This window comes from Lithobates pipiens, unplaced genomic scaffold (genome assembly GCF_037356315.1).
Source record: "Lithobates pipiens isolate NorthernLeopardFrog02 unplaced genomic scaffold, aLitPip1_a1.2 Scaffold_30, whole genome shotgun sequence".
Taxonomy (NCBI): domain Eukaryota; kingdom Metazoa; phylum Chordata; class Amphibia; order Anura; family Ranidae; genus Lithobates; species Lithobates pipiens.
The window spans coordinates 122,337,552-122,356,255 of NW_027507791.1; positions in this window are offsets into that span (position 1 = coordinate 122,337,552).

Consider the following 18,704-nt stretch of genomic DNA (forward strand, 5'->3'; position numbering starts at 1 on the left):
ATAATATTTAAATACATCTGGTACAGCTACTCCACCAAAGCACCTGGGTATTATCATCATCATCAGATCTCTCCTTATCCTTGGTAGATAGAGCAGAGGATGAGGGCAAGGCAGAGCGGGGGGGGGAAGGCAGAGTCTGCAGAGGAGCGGTCCCTGGCACAGAACATGGCTGCAATACCACAATGCCATCTTCTGCTCTTCACGCAATGGAACCAGTGTCCACTGCATCCATGGCCACTGAGGATTTGCAGGGGTTGTTAGCAGGTCTCTGGTCTTTAATGCAGCTTTTCGATGGGGAGTCGAGGTCTAAAATTGCTCCATTGTCAGTGTGGGTTCAGAGCGGGACAGGATTGGGCCCAGTGGAGGTATGATTAGGTTCCGAATCCCGGGGGGGGGGGATTCGGGACATGCAGGACCATCGGGTCCGGCAGGAGTGCTGATACCATCCGCTTGTCTGACTCAGCCAAATGTAAATAAAAATTGAGGAAAAGGGGAAGGGGAATATTGGGACTATAAATATCCACCATTGTATTCTATTCAAACTTGTGCTCCCAATTCCTTATATCCATAGGAATGGAGGCACATGACCTTACCAGGTCATGGCCTCATTTAAAGTTCCAATATTCCCTTTTTCCTCAATTTTTATTCAAATAGGGATGGAAGCTTGTGGTTGCATTTAATTGGCTCTATCTATACAACCATCTCTGCGCTTCGGTGGCCCAATATTTTACCTTCCTTGGTCCTATTTTATTTCGTTCCCTAATTAGTTATTCTTTTGTTTTTATCCCTTCTGGTGAATTATTCTTTTATCTATCAGGTAAATCTCAATGTCATGACTGTGCAATTTGTGGTGTGTGTGATGGTCTGCAGTTCCTGCCCGTGACTCATCTTGGTTGAAAGCTGCAATGCGCACCGCGGGGCATACCTCCCTCCACCCCCTGTGACGTTCGGGGGTCGGACGCTCAGTCACTGCGCATCGATATTACGCATTGCGTACTGAATGCGCAGTGCCCCCTTGGACGCTGCTTCCCCGGCGGGTATTTTCAATCTCCATGAGGGCTGAGCGTGATTGTGTTGGCATTGGTGGTTACCCGCCTGGGTGCTGGCACCTCCTTCTCCTCATGGCGCTCATGCATGTGACGTTGGGGGTGGTTCAGTGGAAGGGCATGCCCATTTATGGGCGACTGCAATGGTGGGACCGGGTCACTCTGGGCTCTCATACACATTAGATCTGCTTATCTCGGATCATGACCATTTCTCTCCTCCCTCTTCATCACCAGGTAAATCCTCTACATGTAGCAGACACTCCGTTTTTTCTTGCCTTGCACATTTACTTCTCCCTTCAGGTGTCTTGGTGGCAACCTTTCACCATGGCTGTCCACCCTCACTCCTGTCCATTTACCTTCACTAGCCTCCAACTTCCTTACATACACCAGTTCCCCCCATTTAGCACTGTCCTCACTATCACTACATCCCCTTCCATACAGTCTTTATATACACACATGCTTATTTGGTCATTCACTTAATTTTTTATCACATATTCACTGTAGGAGTGCTCTGTGTGCCTGGGTTCACCTGGGTTGCTGCCCATGATGGGTGCCGCCGCTGGACATGCCTCCTCAGCTCCTGACTCTGATGCTTTCAGGTGGCTCGTGATCTCTGACACCATGCCTATGGACTGCATATTTACTTGATTAAGTAAAGTGATTTATAGGTGGGTTTCCATACTCATCCTCCCCCTCCATTGATACAAGTTATTTAATTAGACATTATTCCATATTTCCAGATACATCACGTGCTTGCTCCTGATGAGCGGCACCAAGCTGCGAAATACGTTGAGCTACCAGATGCTGTGTATTTCAGTATTTCAGTCCCAAGAGACTATACACCATTTACCTATACTAATATACCTTGTGACAGGATCAGGAAGGTCATAGGCCATGCTGCTGTTACCTTGTATTATAGGTGTACCCAATTATTTCCACTGTGTATGTAATCATATATTTACAGAATATTAAACTTTTTATTATCCACCATTGTATTCCATTCAACCCCGTGCTTCACTCAAAGTCCCACCCTCTTTCTCCTAATTCCTCGGCCAAATGTGTGGTATATGTGTGCTTTGAGGGCCCCCTGGGGCGCACCTCAAACCGCAGGTTCAGGATAAAACCTTCAAAGGTGAGTACATAGAGATATTTATTCTCCTGCTTTGGAGAAATTCAATCTGGATAGTATCAGGTGTACGTTTAGCAATTGGCTTCAGGCATTTGCAATTCTGGCAAGCGGGATTGTGGAGAAGCATCCGGAGGATTGTTCGGCATTGTTTTGCTATCTGGACTCCATTAGTGAGTCTCAAAGGGTCTATGGGGGTGCTGCATGACTTCGCTACGATGAGCAATTTAGTCAACCAAAGGCTGTTTGGCCATCGCTGTGCTGGGACCACAAGGACATCAGCTTGTGGATGAAGCTGATGACATCCGCCCTAGTTTTTTCCAGGGGGGGGGGGGGGGGGGGGTGGCACTGTTGATTGTTACACGAAGGAGCGTGTAAGATTGGGAGCGGTTGTCACTCCAAACACGAATGCTCTGGTTGTGGTGTATCCCATGCCTTCTCTCACTGTTTCAAGAAGGGCAAGGGCCATTTCAGAGACGCTTTAGGAAAAAAGGAAGACTGCGTGATGGTAGTAAGAATGCTTCCTTTCCTGAACAGGTATCCTGACTGCACAGTTGTTGGAGTCAGGTTTCTATGAAAGTTTTAGCATTTTGTGTTCTCTTTCCTGCATCCAACCCATGGCGGACAACCTGCATTCAGCGTTTTTACACCCTTCAGTGGTCTCAGACAAGCTGGCCAAGGGAGTTGCTTTGGGGGTGCATGAGAGGCCCATTTTCAGCCCTTCCTCTGGAAGATCTAGTGATTTCTTCTTTTGGGGTCATTCCCAAGAAGGAGCCCAATAAGTTCTGCTTGATTTACCACCTTTAATTTCTGAAAGATGGGTCGGTCAATGAGGCCATTGACCCTGCAGCTTGTACAGTGTCTTATATCTCCTTTGATGGGGCTATTTTTTGGGTTCGTCATTACGGGCAGGGTTCCTTTATAGCCAAGACAGACACAGAATCAGCCTTTCGATTGCTGCCAGTTCATCCTCAATGTTTTCAGTTCTTGGGTTGTAGATGGATGGAAGCTTTTTATGTAGACTGTGTCCTGCCGATTGTCTGCTCCCTTTCTTGCGCACTTTTCAAGGCCTTTAGTTCCTTTGTCAAATGGGTTGCTGGGGACAAGTCTGGGGTGAATTCAGTCATTCACTATTTGGTTGACTTTTTGTGCGTGAGTCCGTCATCCTCTAAATTGTTTATGACTTTACGATGTTGCGGGATCTGTTTGGACAGGGGAGTTCTGTGTGTACTATGGCATACAAGGTTCTTTTGTTTAAGGCTGGGTTCTCTCTGGCTTTTTATTGGGCTCTTGGATTGGTGAGCTGGTCAGCTTATCCAAGGTAGCGCATGGGGGCATGCAGATAATCAGTGTCTGCTGCTCTGGTGATAATGTGTCTTTATTCATTAGATGTTCTAAAACAGAGAAGGCTGGAAAAGGTATGTATGTACAGGTCTGCTGAGTACAGGGTTCTGCCATTTGTTCGGTGTCCACAGTGGAGGATTATTTGAGGCTTCGTCCGGCGTGGGAAGGTTCCTTTTTGATGCATCAGGATGGATCGTCTTTGTCTTTGTTTCAGTTTGTGTCAGTTTTTTGGCGCTACTTGTTGGTTGCAGCCAGGTTATGACCCCCATGATTATTCTTCTCACTCCTTCCACATTGGGGCGGCCACTGGGGCTGTCGGGTGGGGTTTGGATACGTCAGTTCACGTGCGCATAGGCCAGTGAGAGTAGGATTTATTTCATATCTACATTCACCCCCATTTGATTCAGCAATGATATTGATTTGAGGAGGTATTTTTCTCTGTTTTCTGTCATGTGCCTATGCTTGTTTTAGAGTTTTGGTGATTCTTGTATTTGTGTCCGCTGTATTTTCTTTTTCAGATGATGTTGTCTGCTTTGTTTGGATCCTGGGCCATTCCTTTTTTTGGAGAGCCAAGTGGTCTTATGTCCTGCCCAATGGGCACTAATCGCCATGTCGAGGGAATTGGCCAAGATCAGGGGGATATGCATCCCGGGTATGCTTTGGAGCAGGTTGGTGCTTGAGGTCCATCGCTTTTCCAGTTTGGACAGAGTGCGCAATATCCTTGTGCGTCGTTCCCCAAAATTATAGTGGCTAGGTCGGACATTGTCGTTTGTAATTCATGTTTTTTTGCCCATTCTGATGTAGGTTTGGGTCGCGAAATGGAGGTTTTGTGATTAGGCCCCCGAGAGCTTGAAGTGAATGCCTGGCGATATTTGAGAAGTGATGGAGTTTATTTGAATACACTGATATGTGGTTCCTGGATTTACAGGATGGAATCCAGTGAGAGTTTAGGTTGTGGGGGGGCTCACAGGTGTAAGGGGTTACACCTGCGAGCTGTGATGGTTGGGGTCCGTGGAGGTGTCCAAATTTTGCTATGTAATATCAGAGTAAGGACCCGTCTATGGTATGGCATCCTATGGTTAATCCCAGTAAACATGAACTATGTAAATAAAAGTCCACTGTCATTGAGCATAAAGAGTCCATGTTCCAAGAAATGTCGTCACCCATAGTGTAAATATGACAATCTGAGGTGAACTATGAAATCCTCCACCACACACCGGGCCTCTTACCGCAGAAAATGGACCACTAGGTTATAGGTGGTGAAATAAGCATGATAAATCCACTATGGCATGACTCCACTCTGGTACCAGACAGCTGAATCTCAAAGGGTCAAAACATGGAGTGAATCCACCGGTTCATATGTAGGATTAAAGAGAAGTAGCTCCTCATAATGTAGTATGTTAAATCAAGATGATTTTATTAAGTAAAAAGCATACAGGGTACTCACATTTAGAGAATTAAAAAGAGTATGTCAGGAACAAAAAAAATCTTTGGTTAACATTTGTTTCCAACCAACAAGATGGCCACGGTCAGCACATATAGTGTTGTGACGCAAGCTCTCCGGGTTCCACCCTATGCAGCGTTTTGTCCAACAAGGAACGTCATCATGGGACGTGGTTAGGAGATCGTCACTTCCTCTATATATAGGCAGGAGGGCGAAATAGAAACACCTCCTCCTCCTTGTGTTTTAAGCCTCAATGTCAGCTGCCAGAAAGTGGACCCACATCCACCGGAAGTGATGTCACATCACAACTGAAAGTGAGCAACAACTTTGAGAATGTAAGTGTAGCACTGACCCTCGAAGGAGCTGCTGGTTTGAATTGAGCCTGCACTCTACCGAGAAACCCAACTAACTTGATTCAATCCCCTTGGCACATCTGTGGTGCAATGTAATATAGTACAATATAAAACAATGCAAAGTACCTGTATTATACCCTCAGGATCCATTGGCTCCACCTGGAGGGGAAAAAACAGTAAGCCACTAACTGGATACTTAACCAGAAATATCTTTACTGCAAAATATTTAAACAGGTGATTACAGAAATTGTGCTGTCTTCCCAACGTAGGATGACAGCACAAATATTTAAATAAGAACAATTTAAAACAATATTTATATGTATTTGTATCAATACCTGGGAGCTCCCCTCACTGTAAAAGCTAGAAATGAGATCTCACTTAAAGTACTTTATCCGGGGTCTTCTTTCTTCGCTAGCTAAAGTCACTCCTTTGTTATTTGTAATCCAAAGTCTGTGGAGGGTTAAGCTGAAGTGCTCCTAGTGTAACTCCAATAACTTATTTACAACGCTTCAGGCACCAAGGTAAATAGGCCTCAAGCCTGCTCAGTATCAGTTGCTCTGCTACTCCTCCATAGTTGCCAACAGTCCGATTTTCCCGGGACAATCCCAATTTTGGCACTCTCGTCCCGATTTAAGCTTGTCCCGATTGTTTTCCCGGGATTTTGGTTTTGTCCCGAGAAAATTGGGAATGATTTTGGCAAAAAACGTCAACGGCTACACAAAAATGTCCACCGTCACCTCCACGAGTGTTGTTTCCCCTTGTGTTCAGTGCAGAGGAGAGGGGCAGCCAATCAGCTTCTCTCTTCAGTGTACAAATAGAAAATTCTATTGTACACTGAAGACTATTGGCTACAGGGATTGCCTGCCCCTCCCCGCTCTCCACTGAACACAAGGAAATGTTCAGTCTCCACACGCCGCCGCCGCCAACCCTCCGCTCAGCCCCGTGTGCCACACAGTGACATTGTCGGGTGTGGGAGAGCCGGGCAGACCTGTGTGGTTCCTCCTATAGATGGACAGAGCCAGCAGGGTGGGTGCCTCCTAGACATGTGCAAAAGGAAAAAAATGTGTTTAGTTTCATTTCGTTTTAATTCGTTAATTAATTAATTTCGTTTTAGTTATATTCGTTAAATTCGTTTTCGTATTTCGTTTAGTTTTCTAACGAATTAGAAAAATCGGTCGCATTTGAAACTATTTCAACCGCATTCGAAACTATTTCAACCGGATTCGAAAATATTTTGCGACCCGACTTTAGGACCACGTATCTCAGGGTCACTTGGTGCTAGAAACCCCGGTTGGATATTTTGTAGTGCTAGTTCTATTGTGTTTGCATATCAAATTTGGTGTTTCTAGCTATAAGTGACGCCGAGATATGTGGCCCCAAATTCGGGTTGCAAAATGTCATTCTCTGCTGCAGAAAAGTGCTTGACATTTTGTGACCCGATTTGGGGCCACGTATCTCGGGGTCACTTGGTGCTAGAAACCCCAAATTTGGATATGTCGTAGTGCTCATTCTCTGCTGCAGAAAAGTACTTTCATATTGCCAATATCTGGGGTCGCTTGGTGGCAGGTGACATGGCAAGTGGACAATCCACAACTTGGTCACATGGCACTCGTGGCCGGTCACATGGCACTTGTGTCAGGTCAAGTGGCACTCGTGTCAGGTCACGTGGCACTCGTGGCCAGCCACGTGGCACTCTTTCACCATCTTTCAGGCTCTTTCAGGTCACTTCACAAACAAGCAGACTGGCGTTCCGTAATGGCTGCAGGCCGCTGTCTCCGGGAAGTCTCTCCACAGATCCGCACAGGCAGGCAACGTCATCCCAACTGACCTAAAATGGCCACTCGGGTCCCTTTTATCCCCTACCCAGCATGCACTGCGTAAGAGAGTGTTCATGGGTAGGTCACACAGACTCCAGGGTAACAAGGTCAACCTTCAGAATCAAAACAACAGTCACTTTCTGTACAAGTCTTTAGGTTGTTTTGAGGTAATAATATACAGGTGTGTTACCCATATTTGGTCATTAGATGGCTCTGGTATGGAACCACAGTAATGTCCATTAACCACTTGCCGACCGCCGCACGACGATGTACGTCGACAGAATGGCACGGGCAGGCATAAGGGCTTACATGTACGTCCTTGCCTGCCCGACGGTCGGGGGCCCGATCGGGCCCCCGCCCGGTGCCTGCGGCGGTCGGTATTCGTTCGGGAGCGATCCCGGGCGAGGGGACGGCCATTCATTCATGGCCACCCCCTCGCGATCGCTCCCGACGAATGAAAATGTCCCGTGACATCACTTCCTCTCCTGTAATGTAAACACAGGAGAGGAAGTGATGTAATCTCTCCTCCATGTCGGTATTTTTCGTTCCGGCACCGAGGAGAGAGCATCGGTGAGTTGCACAAGCACTACACTACACAGTAGAACATGCCAGGCACACTCACACCCCCCCTTTACCCCCCGATCACCCCCCAATTACCCCTGCCCCCCCAGTCACAGTGACACCAATTGCTTTTTTTTTTTTTTTTTGCATTGGTGTCATTTGTGACTGTAATAACTGTTAGGGCAGTTAGGGTTAGCCCCCTTTAGTTCTAATGTGCCCCCCTAACCCCCCCAATAAAGGTTTAACCCCGTGATCACCCCCCGTCGCCAGTGTCACTAAGGCTGGGTTCACATTGCAGCGGTTTATGAGAACGAATGTGATTCGCACCGCACTGCAGTGCAAATCACATCCGATCTCTGTGCGATTCGAGTTCAGCCATACAGATAGTATGGCTGAATTTGTGTCGCACCCGCCGCACCCGCCGCAAATTCGCACGGGACCCTTTTTTTGGCCCGCAGCAGAATCGGATCGCATGGGTGTTCACACCATGCGATCCGAGTTTGCAGATCGCACTGCGATATGCGAACTGATCTGGGGGTGTCATTAACATTTCACTGACACTCCCAGCAGTTCGCATAGGGCAGTGTGAACTGCCGCCGGGAGGCATGCGATGCGGGAACCCGCCGCGGATTCATGGCGTTCCCGCATCGCTCCAGTGTGAACCCAGCCTAATAAGCGATAGTTTTTCTGATCGCTGTATTAGTGTCACAGGTGACGCTAGTTAGGCAGGTAGGTATTTAGGTTCGCCGCAGCTTTTTATAGCGCCAGGGACCCCCATATACTACCGCATGAAGCCCCCTGATTGCCCCCTAGTTAACCCTTTCACCAGTGATCACCATATAACTGTTACAGGTGACGCTGGTTGGTTAGTTATTTTTTTATAGTTTCAGGGCACCCGCCATTTATTACCTAATAAAGGTTTAACCCCCTGATCACCCGGCGGGTGTCATTTGTGACTGTAATAACTGTTAGGGCAGTTAGGGTTAGCCCCCTTTAGTTCTAAGGTACCCCCCTAACCCCCCCAATAAAGGTTTAACCCCGTGATCCCCCCCCCCGTCGCCAGTGTCACTAAGGCTGGGTTCACATTGCAGCGGTTTATGAGAACGGATGTGATTCGCACCGCACTGCAGTGCAAATCACATCCGATCTCTGTGCGATTCGAGTTCAGCCATACAGATAGTATGGCTGAATTCGTGTCGCACCCGCCGCACCCGCCGCAAACTCGCACGGGACCCTTTTTTTGGTCCGCAGCAGAATCGGATCGCATGGGTGTTCACACCATGCGATCCGAGTTTGCAGATCGCACTGCGATATGCGAACTGATCTGGGGGTGTCATTAACATTTCACTGACACTCCCAGCAGTTCGCATAGGGCAGTGTGAACTGCCGCCGGGAGGCATGTGATGCGGGAACCCGCCGCGGATTTGTGGCGTTCCCGCATCGCTCCAGTGTGAACCCAGCCTAATAAGCGATCGTTTTTCTGATCACTGTATTAGTGTCACAGGTGACGCTAGTTAGGCAGGTAGGTATTTAGGTTCGCCGCAGCTTTTTATAGCACCAGGGACCCCCATATACTACCGCATAAAGCCCCCTGATTGCCCCCTAGTTAACCCTTTCACCAGTGATCACCATATAACTGTTACAGGTGACGCTGGTTGGTTAGTTATTTTTTTTATAGTTTCAGGGCACCCGCCATTTATTACCTAGTCTCACTAGTGTACCCCTAAATTTAGGGGTGTCTACTTTCCAAAATGGGGTCATTTGGGGGGGGTTTGTGCCATCTTGGCATTTTATGGCCTTCAAAACTGTAACGCCCTTAGAAAGCCTGAAGGCGGTGCTTGGTTTTCGGGGCCCCGTACGTGGCTAGGCTCCCAAAAAGTCCCACATATGTGGTATCCCCGTACTCAGGAGAAGCAGCAGAATTTATTTTGGGGTGTCATTTCACATATGCCCATGGCATGCGTGAGCAATATAACATTTAGTGACAACTTTGTGAAAAAAAAATAAAAAAGTTTGTAATTTTCCCGCAACTTGCGGCAAAATATAAAATATTCCATGGACTCAACATGCCTCTCAGCAAATAGCTTGGGGTGTCTACTTTCTAAAATGGGGTCATTTGTGGGGGTTTTGTGCCATCTTGGCATTTTATGGCCTTCAAAACTGTAATAGGTAGTGAGGAGTGAAGTCAAATATTTACGCCCTTAGAAAACCTGAAGGCGGTTCTTGATTTTCGGGGCCCCGTACGTGGCTAGGCTCCCAAAAAGTCCCACATATGTGGTATCCCCGTACTCAGGAGAAGCAGCAGAATTTATTTTGGGGTGTCATTTCACATATGCCCATAGCATGTGTGAGCAATATATCATTTAGTGACAACTTTGTGAAAAAAAAATAAAAATAAATTAAAGTTTGTAATTTTCCCGCAACTTGTGGCAAAATATAAAATATTCCATGGACTCAAAATGCCTCTCAGCAAATAGCTTGGGGTGTCTACTTTCTAAAATGGGGTCATTTGTGGGGGTTTTGTGCCATCTTGGCATTTTATGGCCTTCAAAACTGTAATAGGTAGTGAGAAGTGAAATCAAAAATTTACGCCCTTAGAAAGCCTGAAGGCGGTGCTTGGTTTTCGAGGCCCCGTACGCGGCTAGGCTCCCAAAAAGTCCCACATATGTGGTATCCCCGTACTCAGGAGAAGCAGCAGAATTTATTTTGGGGTGTCATTTCACATATGCCCATAGCATGTGTGAGCAATATATCATTTAGTGACAACTTTGTGAAAAAAAAATAAAAATAAATTAAAGTCATTATTCAATCGCTTATGGCAAAAAAATAAAATATTCAATGGGCTCAACATGCCACTTATCAATTTCCTTAGGGTGTCTACTTTCCAAAATGGGGTCATTTGGGGGGGTTTTGTACTGCCCTGCCATTTTAGCACCTCAAGAAATGAGATAGGCAGTCGTAAACTAAAAGCTGCGTAAATTCCAGAAAACGTACCTTAGTTTGTAGATGTGACAACTTTTGCGCAAACCAATAAATATACAATTATTGACTTTTTTTACCAAAGACATGTGGCTGAATACATTTTGGCCTAAATGTATGACTAAAATTGAGTTTATTGGATTTTTCTAATAACAAAAAGTAGAAAATATCATTTTTTTTCAAAATTTGCGGGTCTTTTTACGTTTATATCGCAAAAAATAAAAATCGCAGAGGCAATCAAATACCATCAAAAGAAAGCTCTATTTGTGGGAAGAAAAGGACGCAAATTTTGTTTGGGTACAACATTGCATGACCGCGCAATTACCAGTTAAAGCAGCGCAGTGCGAAATTGTAAAAAGACCTCTGGTCATTTACCAGCAAAATGGTCCGGTCTGAAGGTGGTTAACTTACATTAAAGGGGTTGTAAAGTACATTTTTTAATTATTTTTAAAATAACAAACATGTTATACTTACCTCCACTGTGCAGCTCGTTTTGCACACAGTGGCGCCGAACCTGGTCTTCTGGGGTCCCTCGGCGGCTGTCTCAGCTTCCTCCCAGAAGTACTTCTCACGTTCATGCGAGCTCCCTTGCATGGTGACAACTATTTGGGAGCGCGCTCCCATGATATAGCCGGCGGCTATAGCCGCTCGCTGTATCACTCGCATCATTGGATGTGATTGACAGCAGCGCGAGCCAATGGCTGCGCTGCTTTCAATCCATCCACTCTAGCAAATCAGCGGCCAGGCTGAGTGGCGAAGAGGACATTGGGGGCGAGCGCGGGACTTTCGAGGGGTCAGGTAAGTAAAACAGGGGGGCTGGGGGCACCAGCACTGTCAGATATTTTTTTCACCTTAATGCATAGAATGCATTAAGGGGAAAAAATATTTACCTTTACAACCCCTTTAAAGTATACATAACCACATTAATAGGCTAGGATGTCAGTGCTACATAAGCAATTCAGCCCACTCACGACAGACATAGAAATGAAATCACAAACAGGAACTAGAAATACTTCACATACTTCACTGTTCTGATTTCTATAATTGGGCTTGAAAATAGAAAACCAGGCCATATGGAAAAAAAAATATATATTATATATATGTGAACAACTTTCCTAAAACATCTTAACCACTTGCTGACATGCGCCGCAGTTGCGGCAGAATAGCACGGCTGGACGAAACAACGTTATGTAACATTGCTTCGCCCGGAACCGATGCGAGTGCCCGGTGGTCGCGATCACTGTCGGGCTCCCACGATCGCTCAGGGCAGACGGAGAACCTCCCAGAGGGAGAAGTGTTCATACAGAGTATGAACAGCGATTTACTTCTTCCCCTACACAGTCCACTCCCCCTTCAGTTAGAACAAAATTAACCCCTTGATCACCCCCTAGTGTTAACCCCTTCCCTGTCAGTGACACTTTTACCGTAATCAACGCAGTTTTATAGCACTGATCGCTGTAAAAATGCCAATGGTCCCAAAAATGTGTCAAAATTATCGCAGATCGCCGTTATTACTAGTAAAATAAATAAATAAACATGCCATAAAACTATCCCCTATTTTGTAGACACTATAACTTTTGCATAAACCAATCAATATAAGTTTATTGCGATTTTTATTTTTTTTTACCAAAAATATGTAGAAGAATACATATCGGCCTAAACTGAGGAAAAAAAAAGTTTTTTTATATATTTTTGAGGATATTTATTATAGCAAAAAGTAAAAAATATTGTGTTTTTTTCAAAATTGTCACTCTTTTTTTGTTTATAGCCCAAAAAAATTAAAAACCAGAGAGATGATCAAATACCACCAAAAGAAAGCTCTATTTGTGGGGGAAAAAAATGACATCGATTTTGTTTGGATACAACGTCGCACGACCGCGCAATTGTCAGTTAAAGCGACGCAGTGTCGAATCGCAAAAAAGTGCTCTGGTCAGGAAGGGGATAAAATCTTCCAGGGCTGAAGCGGTTAAAAAATATTGATAATGATTTAACATCCATAAGAGGCCTTTTCAATGGACAATCAGGACTAAAACTAGTGCTGCCATCTTGTGGTTGGAAACAAACATTACAACAATTATTATAAAATGCAAAGATAAAATAAACAATATTAGTATAAAATAATAACAGCCTAGGAGTATTGTTTATGAAGGCACTGACATCCCATTCTATGTTAAAGCCATATGGTCTATAAGATTTTAAACAATAAATCGACCAGGTTTCCATTTTAGAGATCTCTCTCCTGGTGTGACTACCTCTCCAATGGCGGTTAAACTTATCTTTGGCCATGAAAGAGGTACCCTTCAGGCTTTTACCATGGCATAACGCATAATGTTTTGACAAGCTACGATTCAAACATCCTTTGCGAATATTAGCCAAATGTTCCTCAAGTCTGACCTCTAATTTGCGAATAGTGCGACCTACCATGTAGCAAGGACACATGATCAAGTAAACCACATTCTTGGTCGAACATGTAATGAAGGAATTTAATTGATATGTTTGACCAGTAACAATAGAGCCAAAAGAGAGAGACTTTCTCTCTCTCTAAGACAATTGTTATGGCAAACCTCACACTTTCTACACAAACAGTAACATTTGAAGTCCCCAAAAAAACTTGGTCTGATTGGGGGTTTGGTTATTTTAGGAGCCACTTGGAGTATAAGAGGGTGGCACCTCTAGAAGTACTCAAACACTGCCATGACTGCTAGCTGCATTGGAGACATGAACAGAAGGTGGAGATAGAGAACAGCAGGATCAACCAGGTTTTTTGCAGAATACAAAAAAAGAATCTCATTGGAACTGAGTGAGTATGAACAGCATGTAATACATCATTTATTGATAATTTTTTATAATGTGGGTTTAGTGAATTTGTAATCTAATGAAATTGGCTGTATGTCATTGATCTGCTCCAGAATAAAATTGGGGCCAATCACACGCCTTCCTGGTGGTATGGCAGGATGTAGAAGTATCTACCTGTATTTTTCAGTATTGAGAACATCTTTGATTGAGCAACATTGAGGACCATAGATGCAGTGGTCGCCCAAGGAAACTTAAAAGAGAAGTATATATATATATATTTTTTTTAAAGATTCATACTTACCTAGGTGGATGCTGCATCTGAACCCGGCACCTCTACACTGAGAACACTGCCAATCGCTCAGTTCTCACAGCTCCATGAGCAGAGAGCTGCTGACTGTCAGTCGCAGCTCTCTGCTCTGCTCCCTCCTCGCTCATTGGAGCGCTGGGCTGTGGGGGGAGGGGGCGGAGCGGCCGGCTCAGGCTCTCAGCAGGTAGCTGAGAGGCTGAGCCAGGTGTCGGCCCAGGCACCTAGCGGATCCAGACTTCATTTTCGGAAAGACAAGGAGCCTGAACGAACTTCTGTGACGTCAACAGAGAGCGGACATCAGCCCACTCGCTATTGAAAACGGGTCACAGCAAAGCATAACGAACTGCACTCCTGTGATCCACAGGAAAAGTACAGCTTTGGCTGTACTTTTCCTTTAATGCAGCAGATGAAAGACACATCATAGTTTCTTCCCTTTGACATTAGAAGATGTCCAGCAGTGCTATCACCATAGATCTGGCAGAAACCTGTGAGACCCAGGTACCCCCATCTACTATCTGAAGAGGTCTGGCCATAAGTGGTCTTCATGAAAAAACTGCAGCCAAAAAGCCATACCTACATGGAAACAAGGCTAAGCAACTTAACTATGCACAAAAAAATGTAACTGGGGTGCAGAAAAATGGCAACAGGTGCTCTGGGCTGATGAGTCAATATTTTAAATACATTGAACATTTAAATACAACATTGAAGAAGGGCGAAAGTTCCTTGTAAGTTTGGGGCTACATTTCTACAAATTTGATCAGGATCAATGGTGTCCTAATACATTCACAGAAGATTTGTGGTTAATTCTCCAAGATGATTGGAACAACCTACCTGCCGAGTTGCTTCAAAAACTGTGTTTAACCACTTCCCACCCGGCCTATAGCAGAATGACGGCCGGGCGGTGGTTCGGTTATCCTGACTGGGCGTCATATGACGACCAGCAGGATAACAGCCGCCAAGCACCCGTGGGGCTGCGCATTGCAGCGATCGGTGGTGCCGTGTTTCAGTCTGACACACTGCTACACCAATCTCGGTAAAGAGTCTCTGATGGAGGCTCTTTATCATGTGATCAGCTGTGTCCAATCACTGGAAGAGCCGTTGACCAGCTTTTCCTCACTCGCGTCTGACAGACACAAGTAAAGGAGAGCCGATCGCCTGCTCTCCTGAAGGGTCTGCTGATTGTTTATCAGTGCAGCCCCAACCTTGGATGCTCGCCCAGGACCACCAGGATGCCACCAGGACCACCAGGGATGGCCACCACACTGGACCACCAGGTATGCCACCCTAGACCACCAGAGATATGCCAATCAGTGCCCAGGCAGCAGCCAATCAGTGGCAATTAATGATGCCTATCAGTGCAGTCTATCAGTGCCACCTATCAGTGCCATCTATCAGTGTCACCCATAAGTAACCATCAGCGCAGCCTTTCAGTGCTCATCAGTGTCACCCACCAGTGCCACCTATCAATGCCCATAAGTGCTGAATATCAGTGTCACCCACCAGTTTGTCAGTGCCCATCAGTGCAGGCATCAATGCAGTATTGCTCTTTTCAGCCGGTGATTCCATGCACCGTAAGAACAATCATAGAGGCAGTTCAGCCACTTGATTGTTCTTACAGCCGGTGGGAGGGGACCCCCCCCCCTTCCCTTCCTGCCACCCTCTGGTGCTTGTACTGGCTCACCCGTGTGTTTGTTGAAGGAATCCGCTGGTGCCAGAAGTTGGCCATAAAGATTTCCAAGGAACAGATGGTCTCCGGTCATCTTTTTGACTCTCGGATTCCCGGGCGTGACATTATGACGTCACGCCCTGGGCTGGCAGTTGTTAAAGCCAAGATCTTTCGGGGGGGGGGGGGGGGTTTCCATTCTCGAGCAGGACATGTTAGGTATCTATTTACTTGGTGTAACATCATCTTTCACTTTATACAAAAACATTTGCATGTGTTCTACTTCACTGGTGGTCTCGGTACCAGGAGGCAAGGGTGGGACTGCAAAGCTTGCAGCAAAATGTACAGGAGGCTTCCGTAAGCGCTCTGTAAAGGAAGGCCTCTATCTGAGTCTGGAATCAATGAAAATGGCAAATGTGATCAACTTCTCCAGATCCGTAGGCATGTCTCAGGCTGCTATCTCATCTTTGATGTTATCTGAGAGACCATGAGAAAAAGCAGCCACGAGTGCCTCATTGTTGCAAGCAACATCTGCTGCCAGAGTACGGAACTCAATGGCATAATCAGTAACATTTCCCGTACTCTGTTTGATTGACATGAGCCTCTTAGTAGCCAAAGTTGCAGCATGCCAAATACCTTTTTAAAGGAAGCCACAAACTCAGGATAACTCAGGACAATGGGTTTTTGCATCTCCCATAGGGGGTTTGCCCAGGGCAAGGCTCTATCAGAAAGCAAAGAATAATAATGAGGCCTGCTTTGCTCCTGTCTGTGGGGAATTCCTGGGGCAGCATCTCAAAAGTATATTCCCAACCTGTTGAGAAAACCTCTACATTGAACTGGATCACCCCCAAATTGCTGGGGAAGTAGAGCAGAACCAGACATACCACTTATAGAGGTATTATGCAAGGTGGGTGCCCGCACAAAGTCTGGAGCAGCAGAAAGGACGGCCTGCAATGCAAATTGTACTGGAACAGCCACAGTGGGAGGATCCGGGTGAGCAGTGTGAATCAGGAGCATCTGTAACACTATGGCAAACTGATCCATGCAGTGTTCCTACTTATTCAATCTGGAAAAAATATTACCGGTCGGTGGATTGCCTTTATCATCTAAATTCATGGCCTTTGCCTACTGTCAGGAACCCTGAAAAAGATGGAAACAGAAAATTCAGTAAAAATCACACCTTTTAATAATAATGGTAAAAATCAGTGGCGGAATAATAGGGGTCGCTGAGATCGCCAAGGCGACCGGGTCCCATGCTGCAGGGGGCCCTTGAGGGCCCCCCTGTATATCTGAAGGAGCGGGCGGCCGAGACCGAGCTCCTCGATCTTCAGCCGAAGTGTAATCAGCACTGTGCGGGGAGCTCGGAGTCATCACACTGCTTGTAACTAAAGTGAAAGCAGTGTGTGCTCTTTGTCTCCCCCTACAGTGCAGTACCCGGCAGGAAGAGGTAAGATAAAGCACTGCCGTTTTTGAAAAGACTTTGTGTGTGTGTGCATGTGTGTGTGTATGTGTGTGCATGTGTATGTGCATGTATGTGCATGTGTGTAGATGGCGAGCGGGCGGGGGGGCATTCAAGGGCACACTAGCAGAATTTGATGGCACAATGGCAGCGTTTAATGGGAACAGTGGCAGCGTTTGGCACAGTGGCAGCGTTTAATGGCACAGTTGTAGCATGTGAGAGCACAGTGGACTAGGCCGAAGCCACGGCCTCACCTAAAAACTCCTGCCCGCAGCTCCTCAGGACCGGTGCGGTGTCAGCACCGATCCTGGTGAAAAAATAAATATCTAAAAAAAACTATTTGGTGAAAATTTGAATCGATTTGACCTCTCAACTCCATTCAAGATTCAAATAGATTTTTTTCCCCAGCCCTACCCCATATGTGTACAATCAGAACTGTTTTTTTTTCTTGCTTGTTCAAAGTACCAGCAAAAAAAGCTATTCCTCTGAAAAGCAATCTGTGCTCAGATTGCTTTTCAGAGGCATTTGACAGCTGGTAAAGGGGCAATATGTTGCCTCCTGACCACCTGTTTTAATCCCTTAATGTGATTGTAAAGGTTTGCTTTTTTTTTTTTTTTTTTTTTTTTTTATAACAAACATGTTATACTTACCTTCACTGTGCAGCTTGTTTTGCACAGAGTGGCCCCGAACCTTGTATTCTGGGGTCCCTCAGTGGCTCTCGTGGCTCCTCCTCTTATCAGACAACCCCCTAGGAGAAGCACTCTCCCGGGGAGGGGGGGGTTACCTTGCAGGTGCCCCTGACGCCCGTGTCATTGGATTTGATTAACAGCTGCAGGAGCCAATGGCTTAGCTGCTATCAATCTATCCAATCAGGAGCCGAGAACCCCGGGAAAAAGGAAGAGCGCATCTCCATCTGGTGAAGTTCCAGGGTTCAGGTAAGTAAAACGGGGGGGGGGGGGGGCTGGGGTTCCGGTGACTGTCAGGTGTTTTTTCACCTTAATGCATAGGATGGATTAAGGTGAAAAAACACGAGGGTTTACAACCTCTTAAATGCATCATCACTATGCTGCAACTGCATGCAATGCACACAGTTGCTGGGTGGTTGCTGTGCAGCCCCATTCACCTAGGGATGTACTTAAAGGGTGCCCTGACTGGAAAAAGATTGAGAAGCACTGGCATAGAGGAACCCATCTCTCCATTTTCCTCCTGTGGCCGCTGAATGCCTGTGGGAGGGAGAGGAGGAGAAGCGGCGGCAAATGGAGAAATTGGTTCCTTTACATGCAGCCACCCACTTGCAACCGGGCCCTGTTGTTCCGCCACTTTACTCGGAGTAAAGGGCCCTGTCAGGGGGGCCCTTCATGGTTTCTTGCATCGGGGGCCCTGAAGGGTCTAGTTACGCCACTGGTAAAAATGGTACAACTAGTATTTGTAGTAGCCAAAGTGTGTAGTCAGAACAAGCCAGTATATCAGGAAGCCAGAGATCAGCGTAGTTGGAGGTAGCATACAAAATCTGGAACCAGAAGGCACATCAGTTAGGCAAGTCTTCAACGGGAACACAGCAGAGAGTCTCCAGATATGTTTGACAAAGGTGAAGGCACAGAAGAAACGAACAAGGCAGCCAGAAGGGGCTGGCTGTAGGCTGGACTGAGGAGCAGGAAATGATCACCAGGTGAGCCACTATGGAACGATGAGTACAGGCAATTAGGGATGGCCGAACTGTTCACCCGACGGTCAGTTTGTGGCGAATTTCGGCTTTTCGCCGCCCGCCCGATCGGCGGACTATTGCCGCTGTTCGCCCGGCGGACTTAC